We start from the raw sequence: 12,762 nt of genomic DNA on the forward strand, positions 1-12,762 counted from the left end.
AAAACAAACAACCCAATCCAAAAATGGGCAGAAGACCTAAATAGACAATACTCCGTAGAAGACATACAGATTGCCAACAAACACATGAAAGAATGCTCAACATCATTAATCAGTAGAAAAATGCAAATCAAAACTACAATGAGGGCTTCCCTGGTGGCGCAGTGGTTGAGAGTCTGCCTGCCAGTGCAGGGGACATGGGTTCGAGCCCTGGTCTGGGAAGATCCCACATGCCGTGGAGCAACTAGGCCTGTGAGCCACAACTACTGAGCCTGCACGTCTGGAGCTTGTGCTCCGCAACAAGAGAGGCCGTGACAGTGAGAGGCCCGCGCACCGCGATGAAGAGTGGCCCCTGCTCGCCGCAACTAGAGAAAGCCCTCGCACAGAAACGGAGACCTGACACAGCCAAAATAAATAAATAAAATTTAAAAAAAAAAAACTACAATGAGATATCACCTCACACCAGTCAGAATGGCCATCATCAAAAAATCCACAAACAATAAACACTGGAGAGGTGTGGAGAAAAGGGAACCCTCTTGCACTGTTGGTGGGAATGTAAATTGATACAGCTACTATGCAGAACAGTATGAAGGTTCCTTAAAAATCTAAAAATAGAACTACCATAGGACCCAGCAATCCCACTACTGGGCATATACCCTGAGAAAACCATAATCCAAAAAGAGTCATGTACCACAATGTTCATTGCAGCTCTATTTACAATAGCCAGGACATGGAAGCAACCTAAGTGTCCATTGACAGTTGAATGGGTAAAGAAGCTGTGGCACATATATACAATGGAATATTGGCCATAAAAAGAAACGAAATTGAGTTATTTGTAGTGAGGTGGATGGACCTAGAGTCTGTCATACAGAGTGAAGTCAGTCAGAAAGAGAAAAACAAATACAGTATGCTAACACATATGTATGGAATCTAAAAAAAAAAAAAATAATGGTCATGAAGAACCTAGGGGCAGGATGGGAATAAAGACACAGACCTACTAGAGAATGGACTTGAGGACATGGGGAGGGGGAAGGGTAAGCTGTGACAAAGTGAGAGAGTGGCATGGACATATATACACTCCCAAATGTAAAACCGATAGCTAGTGGGAAGCAGCCGCATAGCACAGGGAGAGCAGCTCGGTGCTTTGTGACCACCTAAAGGGGTGGGATAGGGAAAGTGGGAGGGAGGGAGACTCAAGAGGGAAGAGATATGGGGATATATGTTTATGTATAGCTGATTCACTTAGTTATAAAGAAGAAACTAACACACCATTGTAAAGCAATTATACTCCAATAAAGATGTAAAGAAAAAAAAATAGCACATTGAGTAGCCTATCAACGAAATCCTCACCTGACCTAGGAATGAGCATTCCTAGCACCATGGAACAAAATGGTCATAAAATGCCTCCCAAACTATGGTCGAATTTAGGACCATGAGGGGTTCCTGCTAGCTAAAAATTGTCATTTGCCATCTGCCTCTACAAAAATTAGGTCACTAGCCACTGCAGTCTCTGACCTTCACCCAGGAGTTCAGGGCAGAGATCAGGAATGAGGAACTCTGTGTTCTGGGAAAAACTGGAAGAATAGGCCTTCAGATAGTTATTTTCAGGAGAAGATTGTATGAGCCCAATTTCTTATATTTTCTCGTATCTAGAAAAGCACTAAAATCATTTATGGAGACATTTGCTCCTTGTGACCAGCAGCAGCCCTCTGCCAAGATGTGTGCTTGATTGCACGTATCCCCCTTTACCCAAATCACATATATACTGACCTCTCCCACACTTCTTTGGGGCAGTTCCTCAGAGCTATTTGAGAAGCTGTCTCCAGGCTATGGTCCTCCTTTTGCCCCAAATAAAACTTAATGCACAACTCTCATGTTGTGCATTTTTTTCAGTCAACAAGGGTGAACACACAACTTCTGCTGGGAGTCTGTGCTGAGTCACAGTGAGGCCTAGGGTGGGGCTTGAACCTGAGTAGCTGGGAGGAAAAGGGTAAGGGTGGGTTGAATCTTCCTGGGGGAGGAGGAAGCCCAGCATGGGGAAAGCTAACTTCCATTTCTACCTTCACGGGGAGAAAAGAATCTATGCCTCAAATATCAAAATTGCAATCTTTCCCTAGAGCCTACCTGGAGAAACTGGGACATGTCAACTCTCCTCCCGCCTTTCCCCTCTACTTCCCCTACAGATTTCCTCCACACTCCCGATGGCATCCTGAAGGTCTGCTTATTCCCCATGTCATGTGAACATACAAGGCTTTTGTCCCATGCCCCTGCCTCTCAGCCATTTACTTGGCCCAAATTCTTTTTGGTTCAAGGCTTTCTCTTAATTTTCACTTAGCTTCCTAATTTTCACTCATCTAGCTGTCATAAAAACCTGCAAAGACCCAGGCAGGCCTGGCTTGGGGCAAGGGGTGTATGATTGGGTCACCCTATCTAAACTTGAGCAGCAACTTCAGCTCTGGAGACAACAGAGATACACACACACACACACACACACACACACACACACACACAATTCTTCTCACCTCACCATGGATTGTTGACATGTAGTAGATACATTTGCATAATACCTGTAGGTAATGTGTTTGTTCCTCAGTTCTGGGTAAAATAAACCAAAACAGTTTTCCCTTCTCTCCTCCCTCCCTCCTTCCCTCCCTCTCTCCTTCCCTCCCTCCCTCCTTCCCTCCCTCCCTCCTTCCCTCCCTCCCTCCTTCCCTCCCTCCCTCCACCCCCTGTCTGTTTCCAGGGTCAGGTCTTCTGGGGGATTGGACTGGCCTCTTTGAGAACAGAGCTGATTCAGTCAGAGTCTGTCCTGGAGAGCTGCTCTGGGAAAAGCACACCATCTCCTCAGAGTCTGCTGGGCGGGAGAGGGTGGGGGTGTTAGTGGTAAACACAGTGCTCTTGGGCATCAGGTCCCTTTGGTGCAGTGAAAAGACCACTTGATTGAGAGTCAGAAGAGCTAGAAGCTGGCTTCTGGACCATACTCTGCCACTCACTGGCTACATGGCCCCAGACAAGTTCATTTTCCTCTCCTGGCTTCAGTTTATCCATCAGTCATCTCAGACAATTGACATCTATCATCCTGTCCTGCTCTGACAGCCGGTAAGTCTGTTCCAAGGCGGAAAAAATGCCAAGATGGAGCCCTTGGGCACTTGACTTTTCCATCTAGAAACTTCTAAGTCCAGGCCACCGCATCTAGGACAGATTCCAGGGCTGAGAGGAGGGGCGGTTTGTGGTGGGGGAAGTAGAGAAGGGGGTCAGAGGTCTATAGTGGGCAAGAGGATGATGTGGAGAGGTGTAGGCAGAACAGGTGGAACAAAGGTGTCTGGAATTTACACTGAGCCAAAAACTCCGGCTTTCACAGTATGTCCAGGACACCCTGACTAGATGACCCTCTCCATGGCCAGGGTCCACTTATGCTCTGGAGACATGTCACCTCCACGCTTTCACCTGCCTTGAACAGCACAGGCTTGGTTTCCTCATCCATAAAATTGACGTAGGAAAACCAACCCATAGCATGGTTACGAGGGCTTAATGAGCTGACTTATGGTATGTCTAGCACAGATATTTTATCAATAAGGCAAGTAGGCAGCACCAAGCAGGTGGAGTCCTGGGGGTGGAAAGAGTAGAAGAGTGAAAAATTCTGGAATCTGCTCTGTGCAGCCAGTCATGCTAAAGTCCCACAGGTACCAGGTTTGGGTGTCCTTAAAGGTACCCAGTGAAAAGCTCCTATTTGGCATGTGGTTCTGGGAGCAAGATAACATCACAGAGGGTCTAAAGACCCCCAGGGCCTGGCCCTCACCCCCTCTACCCCCTTACCTCTTTGTCCTGCTTCTGTCCTCCCAAGGCCCCTGTCCCGGGTTTCTCCACTGACCCTTCACACCTACAGTCTCTGCACTGGGGGAAAGGGTGGATAGGGGAGAGGGAGGGCTGATGTGGAAGCAACTCCTGAGGGGCAGCCCTGCATGTCTTCCTTCCTTGAGTTCTCCAAACTGGGCTAGACACCCCAAGTCAGGAAGGGGCCTGCCCATGGAGGCTGAAGCTCTCCCAGTCACCCCTCAGGACACCAGCAGGGAAGGGGGGTGTCAAGGCTCGGCTCAGCTCCAGGTGGGTAAATGAGGTTTTAGGATTCTCCCCTTCCCAACAGCAGGAGGTTATTTTGGTCCTTGCCTTATTTTTCAGCATTGTTCTGGGCAGCATGTGTACGAGGAGAAGGAGGAAGAGGAGCAGGGCTGGGAAACGACAGGCAGTTTGGAAGGAAAAGATTTCTGGATGGCAGGGAAGCCCCTGGCCTTTCCCCAGCGGGGCCCACCCCAAGCCAAGTCTGCCAATGCAGCGGCTTCCCTGAAGTTCCCTTCCTCTCCTTTTTTCCTCTACCCTTCCCGCTTCAGATTTGGAATCTAAGTCTCTCTGCCTCCTTCTCCCTCCCTCGTCCTCTCTCCCTTTTCCAGGATCAGAGGCTCCTATGGGGGGAGATGCTGGGTCCGTAGGAAGTAGTGTCGACTCAGGCTGAATATTCCCTGTGGATTGGTGTGTTTGTGAGGTCAGGGGGGCATGGGATAAGTCAGGGCCATTTAGTCCAAGTCCCTCCAGACAGCACGGAACTGTTCCTAAGTCCTGAGGATGTCACCTTCATTTCTTCTTAAACCCATTGTTCATTCGTTCATTAATCCATTCACCTATTCTATTCAACAGACATTTATTGAACGCCTTTTTTTGTATCAGACAGTGAGATGAGCACTGGGGATATAGAGATAAGAAAACCTCCCAGTCAGGTGCGGAACAGAAGGCATAAACGACCCCAAAACACAGTCCCTCCTGTCAGGATTGGGGAAGATGTTTTCTACTTCGAACCTCAGTCTTTCTACCCCCACTGATGAGTACTTCCTCCTGTTGAATTTCAGCAGGCATGGAAAAGAGCTCACGCCAGTGCTAGAAGGATCTCTATGATACGATAAACAGAGAATCCACTCAGGGCTTGGCAAAGGAGCCTCCAAAGGCTGGGAAGGAGGGTCAGGTTTTAGGGGTTCATAGAGCTGTTCCTGTTTTGACTTATATGACATATGGGTTGCTGGTATAAGATTTTATTAGCCATGTAACTTTAAAAAAATTTGAAAATCTGAGCTTCAACTCAACCTGTCCATTGTATAGATAAGAGAACTGAGACCCAGAAAGACAACAAACTTGTCCCAACCCATCCATGAGTTGGGAGGCAGAGCCTGGTACCTGGGGAGATGTCTGGAGGTGAGCCATGCTCAGAGAATCCCTCAAGCACCAGCGCTTCAAACTCAGAACATGGTTGAGTGAGGGTTTTGGCTTTCACACCCTCCCCATCTCACATGGGAGGGAGACAGGCTGTGAACATACACAGGTGGACACACATTTCTACAATAATTAATCCCCCTCACAGTTGCACAGCACCTTAGTGTTCACACAAACACACATTATGCCTCACATAACAGCATCTCATTTAATGCTCACCACACACCTGGGAAATAGCAAAGGGTATGTTATTAGACCCCAATCATAGATGAGGAAACCAAGGCTGAGGGTAGTTAAAGGAGAGCCTTGCAGCAGAGATGAGACTGACCCAGTTGTGATGTGCTTTACTCAGGGAGGTGTGTGTGAGGGTCAGGGGGTGATTAGAACCACTGAACCAATTGGTCTGAGAGGGGTTTCTGGAGGAGGAGAAACTCCAGCAGCCCCATCCATTCATTTACTTGCTCAGCTGGTTTTTATTATGGACCTCCTATGAAGATGACACTATTCTAGGGGGCCATCCAAGAGTTCAAAGCTCGGGGACTGGAGTGTCAAGTCTGCTCCGGGGTGTGTTCTGAGTGCCATAGACAAAAGAGAGAGCACATGGGGCCAGCAAGGGCTAGTAGCGACCTTGGAAGATGGGGAAGACGCTCTGTTTTTATGCAGAGGGGCTGGTGGCATGGAGGAGAGTAATCTGGGCAGACAGCAAGAGCAAACAGCCTGAGCAAGAGAGGTATGTTTTGGGCAAGGCCAGGGGCTTGGCGAGAGCACTGGTCTCCAGCTGGGCTGATGGGTGATAGTGAGGGGTTATGTTTCTGAAAGCTTCCCAGGGGAGGCTGAGAAGACTGCAGTGGGCGGTGCACCCAAGTAAAGCTGGAAGGCCTCGGTGCCTGTCCCCGCTCCACACTTCAGCCCTGAGGGAACCCCCGCAATTCACCACATCTCTCTGAGCCTCAGTTCTCTTACGCATAAAGGAGGGACAATCACATTACCTATTTTGTTTATTTGAAAGTGTTTTTCAGGTTGTAAATCACTAGGCAGATATCATGGTCTATTCTATTGGTGATGGAAAGACTTTGTAGATTTTTGAGCAGGAGACTGAAGGATCTGAAAGAGGCTCTGGAAAGATCATTCTGTGACTCTGCAGAGTGAGATGGAAGAGGGAAAGGGTAAAAGCAGGGAGACCTGTCAGAGGTAACAGCAGTCTTGGTCAAAGAAGATTAAAAGCCAAACATAAGAGGAAGCAGTGGGAACAGAGGAGATGAACAAGAGAGATGTCGCATAGGATTCCCGGGCTCCTTGGCCAGTAGAGCAGAACAACCGGGCAAAGATCACCCTTGGATTTCAAGCTTGAACTCCTGGGCAAATGCTGAGGCCTGTAAGGGAGATAGGGAGCAGCAGAAGCTGGTTGTGGGGCCTGGAGAAGGATGGGAAGTCCACTCCTGGACAGGTTGGTGGGATGTGCCTATGGCGACATCCAGGCACAGGGTCCAGCAGGCTTGTGGAAATGGCGAAGGGGACAACTGGAACTCCCCTTGATGTCTGGGTCATCTCAAGTGTGTTCTGGGAGAGATGAGATCACTCAGGGAGAGGATGTAGAAGAGAAGTTGGAAAGAAGCAGGGCTGTGCCCATAGCACCAGGGAGGGAGAGCAGCCAAAGTGGGGAGCAGGCTAGCAGGTATTTCAGGAAGAAGGGTCCTGGGGGGGTTCAGGGCTGGAGAGCAGTTGTGAATGATACGAGGGGGAAGTGGTAAGATTTTGTGACAAGACGGGGGAAGAGTGGGATAGAAGTACCATCTCACAGGTTAACACTGGAGCAGGCAGGAAAAGGTGGGGGTGTGGGTGTAGATGAGGCTTTGAAAGGGTTTGGCAGGGAAGAGAATAAAAGATGGACTGTTAGCTGCAAGAGAGTGGGGTCAAAAAGAGGTTGGTTTTAGATGGGGAGAACTGAGCATGCTCACAGCCTGAGGGAGGGATGCAGTGGCAAGGAAGAGATGAATCAGAGAGAAGAGAGACTGAGAAGAGACCCTGCTTGTCAAGGTCCTAAGTGCTTAATGACGGCTGTTGGGCACAGAGTTTTGGATGCTCAGAAACTTGGAAGTACTAGTGCTCCAAGCCCCTGCCCCCACTGAATCTTGAGGGGAGGCTCCCAGGTCTCCTGCCCCAGCCTAGTCTCTCCGAAAAGCCCCCCCACTCCCCTGCCCCCACCCACACCCGACCCGAAGCCAGCAGTCTGCCCTGCCATGTTGCACATCAGTTAAAGAACCAGCCTTCTCTCGGCATCGGTTCCTCTTCATCTGGGCCCCTGGCCCAGCCCCCACTCCTGACCCCAGCCCACAGGGTACTTGCTATGAATTTCTTGGCTTCTCTGGCCCTTGACGGCAGCCAAAAGGGCACCTCTGGGCAATCCATCTGCCACCCCACCACAGGCTGGAAGACCTGGAGTTGACTACCATGAGAGCTCACACCTCCCGGCACAGCCCACCCCATCCTGGCCAGAATATTCATGCCCAATTTCCTGGACCCCTCAAACATCACCTCTAAGGGTGCAAGGCAAGGATTCTCTGCTTCCCCTTCCCTCAGTGGGCAGAAGGAAAAATCAAGGCTAGAGCCAGGAGTCAGGAGCCAGGAGTCAAAGCACTAGGCACTCACCCCATCACACTGAGGAGACAATATTCCTGGGAAACAGCTCTGGGAAAAGAATGGACAGGAGACTTTTATTCTGGCTTCAGCTCATTCTCTCAGCTCCAGTCTTGTCCTGGCCCTAATTCCCTGATCTTAAGCAGAGCTCTTAATATTCCATTCACATCTGCCTTGCCCCTCTGCCCTGAGCCTAAGACCCTTTCACCAAAGAGCACTGGGAGTGTGAAAAGACTCTGCGCTAAGTATATTTTCCTGAAGTCAGGATGGATGGAGAGGTAGGCTGTGCCCTGGGCTCCCTGGCCCCTCTGTGAGCCCACCCCAAAGTGCCAAATTCCAGGCCATGAGAACAAACAGGAGCTTGCCAGAGGTGTCCATCTATACCTAAGAGCCATCCACTCCATCCAGCTGATCAGAAGAGCTCTCCAGGTGCTGGACTTTTCTATTTCAACCACTGTCCCTGGCCCAAGGGTTGGAGGGATTCCATCTAAGGCTTAAAATCACTCCTGGTACACAGTAGAGCTCAAGAAGCATTTATTGAATGCTGAATTTTCAGAATCATATAGTACAAGACTACAACAACAAGAAGTCTAGCAATGCTTTCTTGTTTATTTAGAACTCATTTAACTCACAGCATTGCTGGTGAAGTAAGTATAATTATTTTCCCTTTTCCAGAGCAGGAAACTGTGGTGCAGGGAGGTGTGTGGATATGCTCTGAGAAGGGATCCAGAGCCAGAAGAAGCCACCCAGCTCAGGACTGTTGACTGGGGCTCAGGGTCCCCCTGCTGGCTGCCGGAAGCCTGGGTATGGGGTGAGGATCTTGGAAGGGCCGGCTTCCACTCCAGCAGCAGAGGCTCCCTCCCTGGGCCGGCTCTAGGCTGGGTTCCTGAGGCTGGGAGGAGGCTCAAGCCTAGGGGGACCATCAGATGCACTGTGAAAGGCTTCAAGTGGGATGCTCCCGGGTAGAATGGACAAGACCTGTGGGAGACAGACAGAACTCATGCCCCCTAACCTTTCTAGGCTTTGCCCATCTCCTCTGGAGAGCCCACCAAGAGGGAATGCATAGACTGAGCTCTCCTGACGCCCAATCCAAAGTACTTTGTTCCCCTTTTTCTAGGCAAAGCCTTCTAAACCAGCCCAAAGCAATGGGATGGCTCCTATCCAGAGAAATCTCTAGAGAAGAGGATTTTCCAGCTTCCTTTACTTTTCACCACACCTCATCTAGCAGCTCTCAGTTCTGACAGTGAGAAAGGCTAGCTTAGACCCATCCACCTCTTGTTCCTTCTGGAGATGGTGGGTCTGCTGGCTTTCCACTGGATTTTTGTTAATTCAATCCTCCTCAAGGATTATGAGTTTAGTCTGTAGTGTCAAACAAATTTGGCATCAAATCTCACTTCTGTCCCTTCTTAGTGTCTGACTTTGAGCACAAAACCAAGAAACCTCATTTTTCTCACTTATAAAATGGGCTTAACTTTCATAATGGGTTGTTGGGAATATTCAGTGATATATCATAAAATCAATAGCACTCTGCATATAGCGTGTTCAGTAAATGTTATTAATAATTATTATTGGGCTTCCCTTGTGGCGCAGTGGTTGAGCGTCCGCCTGCCGATGCAGGGGATGCGGGTTCGTGCCCCGGTCCGGGAGGATCCCACATGCCGCGGAGTGGCTGGGCCCGTGAGCCATGGCCGCTGAGCCTGCGCGTCCGGAGCCTGTGCTCCACAATGGGAGAGGCCACAACAGTGAGAGGCCCGCGTACAGCAAAAAAAAAAAAAAAATTATTATTATTTTCATAGTTCTTTTACCTTTCTTACTCTATCACTTAACTAAAGAGGAGTGGGATGAGGGGTACAGTAGTCAGGTAGGAGTTCTGGACAGAAAAGTGTGGCGCATCCTGTCATGTGCTTGAAATGTCCCCAACCTGGTCACCTCCTTTTGCTCCTACCCTTGTCTGCAAAGGGAGGGGTGACAGCTGCTCTCCCCACACCTGCCCAGGCCCTGACCCAGCCAAAGGACTGGCACAGCTGCTGGAACGGCTCAAATGCCTTGGATTTAGGGCTAGGTAGAGGACAGCTGAGGATGGGGGAAGAGGGTGAAGGGCCAGATAAGGAACACTCTTTTCTCTCATTATGTCCACTTACCCTGCAGCTTCCTAAGCCTTTCAGGTCAGCCTGGGACCTCTGAACTCATGCCTGCTCCACCCTGGGGGTTGGACAGGAGGTGCTCCCCCTCTTTCCCTCCCTTGTCCTCTGCCCTCTCATGCCTCCTCCCGCATGGCTGAACTCGCCCACCCCACCCCCATGCCCCTGCTCCCTCCCCCACCCATGTGCTGCCCAGCTGTCACTGGCCCTGAGCTGGGCACTCTGCCTGCCTGTACCACTCATGAATTGCCACTATTCACACTCTGGCTCCAGGGTCTCCACCTGTTCCCCTTGGTTTGCACAGCAGGACAGTGTGGCCTCATCTGTTGTCCTCCATCCAGGACCCAGTGCAAGAGACTAAACTTAAAAATTCCCAACTTCCACCCGCCAGGACTGGGGTAGGGAGGACTGGTTGAGAGGCAGAGTCTGAGTAGGGGCACCCTCATCTCCTGGAAGACCAGGCCTGGTTCTTGCCTGTCCCCGACCCACCAGCACTGTCTGAAACAATCTGCAGTGCAGTGTGAAGAAAAAGCAAGAAGCCCACTTTTCCCAAAAGGACATTTGCATATTTCATAACATTCTCTTATTATGTTGCATTTATTCGTGGCCAGGGCCTGAATCAGGGGCTGGTCAGTGTACAATGTGAACAGAAAGAGACACAGTGGCAACATTTTAAAAATTAATTTCTTATTATGCAAGCAATATGTGAATACACTTTCCTTGATTGGGAGAATGAAACCATTGCAGTTCAGGCTCACATTCCCTTTGATCAATCCTCTAAATCCAGACCATTTCCCCTAAACACAGAGGTGACCACTGTTACCAGCTTGTCTATATATTTGCATAATATATCCATAGAAAATATATAATTCTATTGTGTGGGTTTGGGTTTTGCTGTTATTTTTTACATAAATTGTAAACTACAAATATTTTGCAACTAAATTCACTAAAAAAGGTCTTATCTGGGCTTCCCTGGTGGTGCAGTGGTTGAGAGTCCGCCTGCCAAGGCAGGGGATACGGGTTGGTGCCCCGGTCTGGGAAGATCCCACATGCTGCGGAGTGGCTGGGCCCGTGAGCCATGGCCGCTGAGCCTGCGCGTCCGGAGCCTGTGCTCCACAACGGGAGAGACCACAACAGTGAGAGACCCGTGTACCGCAAAAAAAAGAAAAAAAAAAGGTCTTATCTAAGTCAGTACATATAGATTTACAACAATCTCTTTAAATGCTACATGATATTCCTAGCATAGACACATCACAGTTTATTTAGCCATCTCCCTATTGATAGACATCAGGTTCTGTCATTTTCTCCCATTATAAACATTGTGTTCTGTCACATGCTTGAGGCTTCTCCAACCTGGTCCTGCCTGGTCCTATGTTCCTACCCCTGTGAAGAGGAAAATTTATCATTTATACTGTTTTAAGGGTGCAGAAATGGCAAAAGTGTCCTTAGGAGTATTTTATAACAAATGTTTAGTAATTTAAAAAATCCTGGGTCCTATTAAGATGATCTCTACATCCACCTGAGGACAAATTACTGCTCTAGGAAAGAGAGTGCACCCAGTGAGGTAGAAGGAGAGGCAAAAGAGAGTGAAGAGAGTAGAAAGTGAAAGAAAAGTGAACAGAAAAGAGCAAGAAAGAGAAAGATGTAAAAGGGCACATATATGACAGTGCTCTCTGCAACAGGATAAAACTGGAAATGTCTACTGGAAAAGAAACAGTTAAGTAAAATTTGTCATATCCATTCAGCAGAATATTATGTAGCCATTAAAATGATAATTATGAAGACTATGTAGGAGTATGAAAAATGCTTCTGATATTAAGTTAAAGAGTAGAGTACAAAATTAAAACTGCATTATGATGGCAACCATGAAAAATGATGGGAAGGGAATATAGGCAAATAAAACAATTTGATTTGTTGTAGTAGCAGAATTGTGGGCATACTATTATTATTGCTTACTTACATTAATATTGTCATAATATTGTTTTGCAATATATGATTAACGTTAAAGTTAAATAGCAACAGGAAGAAGGAAGGAAAGGAAAATGAATTTTAAAAAAAGGAGAAGAAGAGAGGGAGGGGAGAAGGGCATGGAAGAAGAAATGAGAGGAGAAGAGAGATGAAAAGAGAGGGATTGGAGTAAAGCCCATGTTTTGAGGGCTGGGCCATCTTTAGCAGCCACCTCAGCCATAGTATTGACTCAGGCTCTTCTTCCAGGCTCTTTGGACTGAAAACAGTTTTCACTGTACACAGAAGATGTTCACCTCCCACCCTCTTCCCTTCAGTACTTTTTAAAGCCTATTAAGGAGTTAGGGATACCAAGCTCAGGATTTCAAGAAACTCAGATTCTAGTGGCTAGAGAGAGATAGGGGCATAGATGTGTGAGCAAACAATTACAGCCAATCAACAAAAGCTCAAATAGAGGTCTAAAACTCTGTAGGTGGAGGCCGTAGGCTCGCAGAAGGCTTCATGAGCAAGCGACATTTGAGCTGCGTTTCAAAAACTGGGCAGGAGATTATCAGACAGAGAAAGGGGGGGTAGCATCCTAACATCCTAGGGAGAAGGCACAAGTGCAAAGGCATCAGGGCCTAAACACACACACACACACACACACACACACACCCCCCACATATACTACCATTTAGTATGGCTAAACATAGGATTCAGGAGGAACAGAGGCAAGAGATGAGGCCTTGAATTTATCCTAAGGGCAATGAGAAGGATTAAAGCG

This window comes from Pseudorca crassidens, chromosome 2 (genome assembly GCF_039906515.1).
Source record: "Pseudorca crassidens isolate mPseCra1 chromosome 2, mPseCra1.hap1, whole genome shotgun sequence".
Taxonomy (NCBI): domain Eukaryota; kingdom Metazoa; phylum Chordata; class Mammalia; order Artiodactyla; family Delphinidae; genus Pseudorca; species Pseudorca crassidens.